The sequence below is a fragment of the Silene latifolia genome, chromosome 4 (genome assembly GCF_048544455.1).
Source record: "Silene latifolia isolate original U9 population chromosome 4, ASM4854445v1, whole genome shotgun sequence".
NCBI lineage: Eukaryota > Viridiplantae > Streptophyta > Magnoliopsida > Caryophyllales > Caryophyllaceae > Silene > Silene latifolia.
In genome coordinates, this window is record NC_133529.1 from 79,894,837 (window position 1) to 79,907,642 (window position 12,806).

Below are 12,806 nucleotides of genomic sequence, written 5' to 3' on the forward strand. Positions count from 1 at the left end.
GACTAGTCGATCACATAGGCAGACTGTTAGGAACACTTTGTCGGGCCTTATGACCGCTTATAGAGTTCTGGCAAATTTATATAGCCTGGTCGTGGCGAGAGCTACTATAGTATTCTAATGAGTCGATTCTTTTGACTAAAGACTGTTCGCCTAAGGTGGCACAGTTTCAGATTAACTTTGATTTATGTTACTACGACCTTCGTAAATGGGGTCAAATGGGCATATTTTGGGTTATGATGGCTGTGGCTAGTCGAAGGGAATAAGTGCGATAGGAATTGTCCACCCCTTGTCAGGGTTATAACAATATCTCAGGGCCACTCGAGGAGTAATGAACTGGAAATACGTGGCCACGCTCGGAAGGTATCCATGGTGGATAATTCCGGTCAATCAGTTATTCTCCAGATCGAGGAAACCACTCTCGATATGATCACTTGCAAGTACGACCCGAAAGACACCTTGCATTGAGTGGGAGATAGTAATAGGACAAGAGAATTGGTGACGCACACTTGTCGAGGACAAGTGGGAGATTATTGGAATATGTGTCCTCCGACAATAATGCGATCACAACTGTCGATCATGATGATCACATGTTTAAATCTCATTTTAAGAATACATGTGGGATGTAATATTTTACAGTCAACTGGTCCACACATATCGGTAATGATTGGTTGACTAGAGTTTGACATTATTGTCTTGCGACGGTGGTGATCAGTTTATCTCCTTAGGTCATACCTAAAGGGTAACACTCTTAATTGATTATTTAATTGATCGTATGTCGATACGGGTTAATTAAATTGCTTAAAATTGACGGACGATTTTGTGAGTATTATTGACGTATCTTATTGTAATTCAAATAAATAAGATACGGTCTAAGTAATCAAATTGTTTTATTACTTAGATAAAATTATTGTTTACGAAACAATTGAAACTGAATGAATAATTTATTATAAATACAAGAAGTTGTAATTTATAATTGGTAAACCGTTTTGGAACAAGTAATTATGAATTACTAAGTCGATTTTGTACATGACGTATTTTTATTAATACGTTGATTTTTTATATGTTAAAAATACATGACAATTTCACATGACTAGTAACATGTGACAATTGACAAATGACAAATATAAAATGGACCTCCCATTTTATGTAAGTGCTTAGAAAAAAATGAGGGAGTATTAGGTTTAAATTGTGTTAATTATGTTTAAGTGGAAAGCATGATGATTGCAACCTAATATAGCCATGCATACGTATTCTTTCTTGGGTAGAATAACAAGCTCATGCATTGGCTCTACTCTCCCTATGCCAACCGGTTTTTGGAGGTCTAAAATGCCAATTGTTTTTCCTCTAATTCATTCACTTCTTCACAATATAATTTCTAGTGTAAGAAATTATAAAAACTCTCTCTATCTCTTATGAAAAATTAGAGAAATAAAATCTCCAAAACCTTCCTCTCTTGGCCGAGATTACAAGAGACCAAAATAATATTTTGGGTCATTTTAGTATGATTAATATTGTTCTAGTACTAATAATATTAGTCTTTTAAGAGGTTATCTTGGGTATTCACTTTTGGGAGGGATTCTTCTTTGGATCCTTTGTTCATCCATATAAGGAAAGCTCAAGAACAAGTAAGAAGGAGATCTTACTTGTGCCCTTTAATCCGAAATTTCATAGTAAGAAAGACGATTTCTTCTCTATTCTTATTCATGTTTGCATGCATAAGATCTAGTTTTAATTTTATGACTAAATTAAAATGACACATATATGAATATGTTAATTAATGAGATTAAATATTTCTAACAGTTGGAATCAATTTTTTGATCATGTTATAAAACTTTTCTCGATAAGTCGAGAAGTTGTGTTTATACATGGAGTTTAGTGGGAGTTACGGTAATTTTAATTAATCTTATATGTGGATGACATATTGATCATTGGGAATGATTTAAGACTTTTGGAGTATTATAATACATCTTTAATATCCGGATTTATGGAGATAAATCTACATGATATTAGCGTCAAATAAGAAGTCTTATGTTGATAAGATTCATGATTAGTTCAATCGAGTTGAACATATTTGATTGATTCCATTTTCTTCCGCTGCCGGATCAATTAAATGAGTAATGATGTATAACACTTCATATACTTTGAGTATGATGAATTGTTTCAAAATCGAATTTAAGTAATAGTTACCAAATAGCCATATAGATTATCCTTAAGTGCTTGTAGAAGCTTTAAGGGTGTAAAGTTAAGTGTTTTGATGTAATTCACTAATTTGTGTAAGGGCTTACACTAATGATTGTTGAGATTGTATAAGGTTTCGGACAAAAACCATATTCAAAACACCTAAAGATGGTTAAGGAACCATTGTGGCTATGTTATTTAAGAAATGGATTTGTTAGAATCGTTCTAGGCAATAAAGAACAATGAGAGATGCTCACAACGGAAATTGAGTACACTTGCAATCATGAGATGTGCAAGGGGATGGATCCCGCACACTGTGAAAGCAATGGGAGCTATTCTAAGGGTAGAGAGCTTATGTCTAGAATGGATCTAGGCAAGTACTCAGAAAGTTTTGTAATGCAAATGTATACATTACAAAAGTAAACGAGTATGTAGTAAGGTTGAGTAAGGTACAAGAAGTTGATAAAACCTACTAACCAAAGCCTTCTCATAGGCTTAACATGATGAGTCATGTCATATGTCATTTCAATTGCATTGAGATGAACAACTACATATAAGATGAAAATTGATTATAAAAATATGAAGTAGTAATCAAGTATTGACTATTCATATGAGATAATCACATTTGTCGTTCGAGTTTTTAAATAAAAAAACTCCTTTTATACTTTGTTACATCCAAATGGGTTGTAGAGACAATATTGAACCCCGTTAAAGTGAACCCAGATTAACATGGTATTCGCCCATAGTCACTTACATGAGGTGACGTCTCGAAGTGACTAGAGTGTGATGCGATTGATGGCAAGTTCAAGTGCCATGGAGTCATGTGAGATGACTAGTCGATCACATAGGCAGACTGTTAGGAACACTTTGTCGGGCCTTACGACCTCTTATAGAGTTCTGGCAAATTTATATAGCCTGGTCATGGCGAGAACTACTATAGTATTCGAATGAGTCGATTCTTTTGACTAAAGACTGTTCGCCTAAGGTGGCACAGTTTCAGATTAACTTTGATTTATGTTACTACGACCTTCGTAAATGGGGTCAAATAGGCATATTTTGGGTTATGATGGCTGTGGCTAGTCGAAGGGAATAGTGCGATAGGAATTGTCCACCCCTTGTCGGGGTTAAAACAATATCTCAGGGCCACTCGAGGAGTAATGAATCGGAAATACGTGGCCACGCTCGGAAGGTATCTATGGTAGATAACTCCGGTCAATCAGTTATTCTCCAGATCGAGGAAACCACTCTTAATATGATCACTTGCAAGTACGACCTGAAAGACACCTCGCATTGAGTGGGAGATAGTAATAGGACAAGAGAATTGGTGACGCACACTTGTCGAGGACAAGTGGGAGATTGTTGGATAAGTGTCCTCCGACAATAATGCGATCACAACTATCGATCTTGATGATCACATGTTTAAATCTCATTTTAAGAATACATGTGGGATGTAATATTTTACAGTCAACTGGTCCACACATATCGGTAATGATTGGCTGACTAGAGTTTGACATTACTGTCGTGCGACGGTGGTGATCAGTTGATCCCCTTAGGTCATACCTACAGGGAAATACTCTTAATTGATTATTTAATTAATCGTATGCCGATACGAGTTAATTAAATTGCTTAAAATTGACGGATGATTTAGTGAGTAAAGTTAACGTGTCTTATTGTAATTTGATTAAATGAGATACGGTCTAAGTAATCGAATTGTTTTACTACTTAGATAAAATTATTGTTTACGAAACAGTTGAAATTGAATGAATAATTTATTATAAATACAAGACGTTGTAATTTATAATTTGATAAACCATTTTGGTACAAGTGATTACGAATTACTAGTGGATTTTGTATATGACATATTTTATGAGTATGTTGATTTTTAATATGTTAAAAATACATTACAAATTCACATGTCAAGTAACATGTCACATATGTCACAATTGACAAATGACAAAATAAAATGGACCTTCCATTTTATTTTGTATGTACCGAAATATTGGAGGGAGTATTAGTGGATAAATTGTGTTGATTATTTTAATAAGTGAAAACACAATGATAACCTACCTATATGTAGTCATGCAAGCCTATACTTCTTGGGAAGAAAGTTGGATCCATGCATTGGCTCCCCAATAGACCCCCCCACTGGTTTTCGTGATGAGGCACCAATATGGATTCCTCCATATTCATTTTTTCTCTACAATTCTATTTTTCTAGTGTAAGAAAAATACTCTATTCTATATCTTGTGAAGAATTTTTAGAGAAAAAAAAAAAAAAAAACTCACTAATCTCTCCTCTCTTGGCCGAAATATACAAGAGTACAAAATATTACTTTTGTGTCAAATTTTAGTAAGACTTATATTATTACTAGATCATAATAATATTAGTTATTAAGAGTTTTCCTTGGGTATATGCTTTTGGGAGAGGTTCTAATTTTAACCTTGTTCATCCATCATAAGGAAGCTCAAGAACTAACAAGAAGGAGATCTTGTTGGTGCCCAAATGGCCGAAAATAAGATGGTGAGAAATCGTTTTTTTTTCATCTCCTTTTATTATGTTTGCATGCATAAGATCTTGCATTTATTTTATGACTAAATAAATTTATTCATATATGAATATGTAAACTTATGAGTTTAAAGTAATCTAACAATAATAACCCAATAGTCTTCAATTACCCAATAAGAAATCTTGAACAATAATGAAGGAAAGATTAAAGTTCAATTTTGTGGAATGATTGAGATTAATCTATTCTAATCTACTCCTAATCTAACCTAAGAAAGCTTAATCTAAACTAAGGAAGCTTAATCTCTTGATTATTTCAAATGGAGTATATATAGTGGTACAACATTAGGTTAAACAAGGGTAGATTAGGAAATAATATTCTTAGGGGTCGAAAAGAGCATTGCAAGTCCTAGGAGGAGCCCCACGACTCCCTATTGCGAAGAAATATTCCTGCCGAACAATCCGCTCGATCTGGGCTAAAATCGAGCATCCTGAGCTTCAACTCACGCGGGTTGAGGTTGACTCGAGCGGGTTGAGGCACAGATTCCCTTTTCTTGCTTTTATGCCTATGATGCTTCTATATACTCCTTATTTCTGTCATCTTTGGTCATCATTCTTGACTCCTCTTCATACTAGTCCATCTAAGATCATCAACAAGCTTCCGAATATGCGCGAGAAACGGGAATTCCGCCTCATTATCTTCTTTCCTACAAGACATATAAAATGCACTAGGAAAGCAAATAGGAAGCAAATGACGAATAAAATGGTTATGAAATGCTATATTTGTGACACCCCTCTTTGAGGTAACTAAAATAAATAGTAAATGCAACGGAAAAATACGAGATTTTAAAAAGTTTTTGGGACTTCTAATGAAGCCCAACGCGAGGCATCACCAACACGATAAATAAGTTTAGATAGTTAAGTTTAAGTTTACAACACAAGTCTATTTATTGGGGAAAAGATATCCCACGAATTAACATAAGTTCAAAAGTAGGTGAGTCTATCAAAGTGATAATTAAATAAGGTCCGAGGTAAGAACTCGCTAGCTCACACGGTCTTCCCCACCTAAGCTTCATCACAAACCTGTCATTCATAATAAATATGAAAGCCACAGTCAGTGGGGAGTAACTCAGGGTTCTCCCAGCCACAATATGTCAAAATGCAAGTAATTAGGAATTTAATTAAATTCAGAAGCATAAGAATAGATACTCACGGAAATAAGAAAATCATGATTAGTAGGCATATGGAAATAGGAATGATGACCCAATCCAGAAACATGCCACACATATCCGTAACCAAAGGTCCGAAAGGGTAAATGAGGAATGTCAAGTCGTCACACAATGTAAATCGTCACACTTGGGTCCAAACAAGAACCACAATAAATTTGCATGATCGTAACATGAATAAGTCTTAAAGTAATCAATGATCAATAAGGGAGAAGATACGTGCATAAGTCCATGATTATTAGATGTTACAAGTGAAAAGGAGCATACAGGGGACTCCCATCCGGGAGGGGTACCGGCGGCCGGGCCACCAGCTGGGGCAACACACCAATGTTTAGAAATTAATAAAAACTTACAGTGCTCTCCCAGCCGGTTGGTGGACCGGCTGCCGGGCCACCGGCTGGGAATACATGCCAAATCTCAAATTTTACAAAAACTTACAGGGAACTCCCAGCCGGTTGGTGGACCGGCTGCCGGTCGACCGGCTGGGAATACAGGCTTACTAAAAATTCCACAAAAACTTACAGGAACCTCCCAACCGGTTGATGGACCGGCTGCCGGTCGACCGGCTGGGAATACGCATACACGGGTTTGACGAAATTCGACATCCAAACCATTTGAAACCAACAAAAATCGCTTCCCATCAAATGTTTACGTATCCTAGCAGGATTCTAACTCGGAAAAACAACATATTTGAGCATATGAATGGGTAACTTCGGATTCAAGGGGTGAAGCATGAGATTATCATCCAAACATGTGAGAATTACAAACAAGCATGTTATTCAACACCCAAATCAGCATAAATCATGAAAGATACAACCTTTAACATTCATAAGAGATTATTACTACATAAAACCACACAATTTTAACATAAAAGTCGAGTAACCCATCACCATTACCTTTTTGCACTTCAATCTTCTAAAGACTCGTCAATGATGTAGCTATCCTCGTCCGGGTTGTCCAAATTCTCCCCTAAACACAAAAACAAAGATATTAAGTCAAGAACCCATGTTCTTGTAAGATAAAAATTTCGAAATAAGAGAGAAGATGGTGTCTTTCTTACTTAGAAAGAAGGGAAATGAGAAAAGGAAGAGAATGGCGCGAAAAGGAACGAGATTGGTGAAGAATTGAGTGAGATATGGTGATTTTAGGGTTAATAAGAGAAGGTTCAACAATGGTGATGTGTTTGTTGGGGAATTTAAGAAATTAGAAGTGAGGAAGATGAAGTTGTGAGGGTTTAGTTGGGGGTTAGTGTAGAGAAAAGAGAAGGAAAAAGGCCCATGAGTCAAGATAAGCCCAATAACTAAAAATGAGTCGGTTTCCACTAGAATTTTCGTCTCAAGCCTACTATAAATCAAGACGGAGAATAATATTATTAGAATATACACTATTATTATCGTTATACGACTATGACGATATTTTATGAAAATAGGCTTTAAATAATAATGATTAAATAAAAATTACTTAAAAGTTTATTTAAAATATGAGGAAAGCGTGGGGTGTTACAATCATCCCACCTTTTAAAAAGTTTCCCCCTCGAAACTTGAAACGAAAGGTCTTACCTTAGGAAAACAAACTAGGGTACTTGGCACGCATGGAATCTTCCGGCTCCCAAGTCTCTTCTTCTACATCACCGCAGTTCCACAAAACCTTCACCAAGGGCACCACTTTGCTCCTTAGCTTCTTCTCCTTCTTATCCAAGATACGAATCGGTCTCTCCTCGAAAGAAAGACTAGGCTCAAACTCGGGAATCTCATTTTGCAACACATGACTAGGGTCGCTAATGTATTTCCTAAGTTGAGAAACATGAAAGACATCATGAACTTTACCCAAACTCGGGGGCAAATCCAACTTATAAGCCACGACACCAATCCTCTTTACCACTTCATAAGGTCCAATGTAATTTGGACTCAACTTCCCTTTGACTCCGAACCTCCTCACTCCTTTCATCGGGGACACTTTCAAGAACACCTTATCTCCAACATCAAACTCCAAGGGTCGACGACGAACATCGGCATAAGATTTCTGTCGATCTTGGGCGGCTTTCATTCTTTCACGGATGAGCTTCCCTTGATCAATCGTCTCGGCTAACTTGTCGGGTCCTAGATCACGAACATCACTTGCTTGATCCCAAGAAATCGGACTACGGCATTTCCTTCCATAAAGGGCTTCATAAGGGGCCATCTTGATAGAAGCATGATAACTGTTGTTGTAGGAAAATTCCACCAAAGGTAAGCTCTTCTCCCAACTAGAATGAAAATCAAGGGCACAAGCACGCAACAAGTCTTCCAAAGTTTGTATCGTCCTCTCGGATTGTCCATCGGTAGCGGCATGAAAAGCGGTACTCATCAACAACTTACTACCCATAGCATCTTGCAAAGCTTTCCAAAATCTCGAACAAAAGCGCGGGTCACGATCCGATACGATCTCCTTAGGAACACCATGGTAACGAACGATCTCTTCAACATAAGCACTAGCAAGATGGTCTAAACTCCAAGTTTCTTTGATAGGGATGAACCTAGCACACTTGGTCAACCTATCCACAACCACCCATACGGCATCCTTTCCACCAACGGTCTTAGGCAAAGCCATCACAAAGTCCATGGAGGTGGACTCCCACTTCCATTAAGGAACATCCAAAGGTTGTAGCAAACCACAGGGTCTCTTATTCTCAATCTTCACTTGTTGGCAAGTAAGACACCTTCCAACATATGACACAATGTCATTCTTCATGTTAGGCCACCAAAACTAAAGCTTCAAATCTTTATACATCTTGTCTCCTCCGGGGTGAATCGAATAAGGGGATAGATGAGCTTTATCTAGAACTCTCTTCCTCAAATAAACGGCATCGGGCACATATATGCGTTCTTGGTAACGAAGGTAACCTCTAGCATCAATCTCGCAATCCTTAGCTTTCCCTTCAAGAAGCTTGGCTTGAAAACTTTTAAAGGTAACATCGTCCACAAGGCTATCAAGGATCTCACGGTGAAGAACGGGCTCGGCAACCATAGCACCAAGGTAATCAAAACCACTCTCCACAAGTTACAAACTCAACTTACGAAAATCGGCACAAAGGTCATCGGGGAGCACACGAATGGCACTCAAGGAATAAGTAGACTTCCTACTAAGGGCATCGGCAACCACATTTGCCTTTCCTTCATGATACAAAAACTCTACGTCATAATCATTCACCAATTCCAACCATCGTCGTTGTCTCATATTCAAATCCTTTTGGGTGAAGATATATCTCAAACTCTTATGATCGGTGTAGATACGGCAATGGACTCCAATGAGGTAGTGTCTCCACATCTTCAAAGCATGAACAATGGCGGCTAACTCCAAATCATGAGTGGGATAGTTCACCTCCTGAACTCTCAATTGTCGCGAAGCATAGGCAACAACTCTTCTATTTTGCATGAGGACACAACCTAAACCCATCTTAGAAGCATCACAAAACACATCAAAATCAACTCCATCCTCGGGCAATGTCAACACGGGAGCAGTAGTCAACCTCTTCTTCAGCTCTTGGAATGCACCTTCACAAGCCTCAGTCCAAACAAACTTGTTCTCTTTCTTCAAAAGTTGAGTCATCGGTCTAGCAAGCTTGGAAAAGTCTTTCACAAAGCGACGGTAGTAACCTGGCAAACCCAAGAAACTACGGATCTCACCAACATCGGTTGGGCTCTTCCACTCAATCACGGCTTCAATCTTCGAAGGATCCACCATGACACCATCCTTAGATATCACATGTCCTATAAAAGACAACTTAGATAACCAAAATTCACACTTGGAGTATTTGGCAAACCACTTTTGACGACGGAGGATCTCCAAAATGGTACGAAGATGATCGGCATGCTCTTATTCGGACTTGGAAAAGATGAGAATGTCGTCAATGAAGACCACAACACACTTGTCTAAGAACTCACTAAAGGTCCGATTCATTTGATCCATGAAGATAGAAGGGGCATTGGTTAAACCAAAGGGCATCACCTTAAACTCGAAATGTCCATATCTCGTGCTAAAGGCGGTCTTAGGGATATCGGACTCACGAACGGGAATTTGATGGTAACCGGATCTCAAATCAATCTTGGAAAAAGTGGAAGCAACTTTGAGTTGATCGAACAAATCTTCAATTCTTGGTAGAGGATACTTATTCTTGACGGTAACACAGTTTAGCTCACGGTAGTCAATGCAAAGTCTCATCGATACATCTTTCTTCTTCACAAAGAGAACGGTAGCACCCCAAGGCGAGGCACTAGGTCTAATGAATCCTTTCTCGATCATCTCATCAAGTTGCTTTCTCAACTCCTTCAACTCGGTTGGCGCCATACGGTACGGGGCTTTAGCAATCGGACCGGTTCCGGGTACAAGGTCGATAGAGAACTCAACATCACGCTCGGGAGGGATTCCGGGCAATTCTTCCGGAAAGACATCGGCGAACTCACGAACCACGGGCACTTCTTCGATCTTTGGTAAGGATGGAGAGGTAGAAGTCACCACACAAAGAAAGATTTGGTAACCTTTCCTCCTCATACTCATCAACTTCAAAGCGGAGATCAACTTCACACCTTCTTGGGAACGGACTCCTCTATAGGACACACAAGTGCCTAGCGGACTCTTGAGGCGAATCTTTTGGTCTCTAAACTCGAATCTTGCATCATACTTTGACAACTAATCCATACCCAAAATTACATCGAATTCCTCAAGGGGAAAACGAAGTAGGTTAGCGGGGAATAAGGTTCCCGAAATAGAGATAGGAATGTCGGAGAAAGAAAGGGAACAAGAGAACATTTCTCCGGAAGGTAAGGATATAGAAGTTTCCTCACTAGGAATGGGTTCAAGGGCTAGTTTTTCGGAAAACTTGGAAGACATAATAGATAAAGATGCGCCGGTATCAAATAGAATGAGGCAAGGTTGATCAAAAATTGAGAACATACCCGTAATGATATCGGGATGAGCGGCGGCTTCGGCTCGACTCATGACAAAGATGGTTCCTCTTGGCCTAGCATTTGGAGTAGGAGCATCCTTCTTTTCGGGGCAATCAACGGCACGATGTCCGGGCTTCTTGCAATGAAAGCAAGTCAAGGGCTTGCCATAGCATCCAATTCCAGGGTGTAGAGCTTGCCTACAATGGTAGCACTTACGGTCCTTCTCAAGCCTATTAGTTGATGTGGGAGCTTGTCCTCTAGGTTCTTGAACTCTTGGTTCTTGTCCTCCATGGTCTTGTATCCTTGGCACAAACCTCCTCTTGTTGGCATAGTTGGAAGTAGAAGGTACAAATGGTCTCTTGCCATGAAAGTTAGGACGGTAAGATTGAGAAGAGGAGTGGGGCTTGGATTCTTCTTCATTGGCCTTCAAAGAGCTTTCGGCCCAAATAGCATCATCATAAACTTCCATAAAGGTACTTGAGCTTTTTCTCACCATGCTTTCCACCTTAGGATTCAACTTGTTCTTGTAGAAGTAGACACGATCCTCTTCATCTTTCACGAACTTGGAGGCATAATGAGCAAGTTCATTAAACTTGTCGGTGTAAGCTTGAATTGATAGCTTCCCTTGCTTTAATTCCATGAACTCCTTCAACCTTTGTTGCTTGAGCTCCTTAGGGTAGAAGTGGGTTTCCACAAGTGACTTGAAGCGGTTCCAATCAAAGTTGGGGTCTTGAGTAGCGGTAGGACCGGTCAAAGTCCACCACCTATCGGCTTCCTTCACAAGAAAGTGAGAGGCTAACCTCACCTTTTCCTCCTCTCGGGCATCGAAGAGAGAGAAGTTCTTCTCCATATCACGAAACCACTCCGAGAGAGCAACGAGATCCACAACACCACCATAGGTCCTAGCCTTGTTCCTTGCTAGTTGACTTGCAATCCAAGCATAACTTCCTTGACGGTTGGCTTCATGTGTAGGGGGAGCGGGTTGAGCATTTTGTTGATTAGCAAGCACTTGAGTGAGGGCTTGCATGATAGCATTTTCCACATTGGTTGGTCGTACCATCTTTTCGCACAAGAGCAAACAGGTTAGAGCCTATCACAAAACATACACAAAAAGGCTACCAACTTAGGTCCTTAATTCTACCCATCTCTCATTCATTATTCAAGGTCAAGTTGAAATTTAAGTTAGGGTACACGTGTGTGCGTCGGGAGCAATATATGCTCTGATACCAACTGTGACACCTTTCGTTGAGGTAACTAAAATAAATAGTAAATGCAGCGGAAAAATTCGAGATTTTAAAAAGTTTTTGGGACTTCTAATGAAGTCCAACGCAAGGCATCACCAACACGATAAATAAGTTTAGATAGTTAAGTTTAAGTTTACAACACAAGTCTATTTATTGGGGAAAAAATATCCCACGAATTAACATAAGTTCAAAAGTAGGTGAGTCTATCAAAGTGATAACTAAATAAGGTCCGAGGTAAGAACTCGCTAGCTCACACGGTCTTCCCCACCTAAGCTTCATCACAAACCTGTCATTCATAATAAATATGAAAGCCACAGTCAGTGGGGAGTAACTCAGGGTTCTCCCAGCCACAATATGTCAAAATGCAAGTAATTAGGAATTTAATTAAATTCACAAGCATAAGAATAGATACTCACGGTAATAAGAAAATCATGATTAGTAGGCATATGGAAATAGGAATGGTAAATCACAAATGAGAGAGGAATTATTGGGTCGAAATGTCACATACCAACTAGACTCAAATGTAAGACAAATACAAAGTATAGACGGAGTATCCGGCTCAGAGGCTACCTTTAAAGCATGCCCGAGATACTTCACACAAGACTACATCCTAGACTCGAACCTCCTGGTAGGACGACGATCATAATACGGTCCTAGTCTAAACCTGGATCCAGACTCTCGGGATGGACGTCACCTGATTCGACATGCGGTGACCTACCCGCATCCAAGAC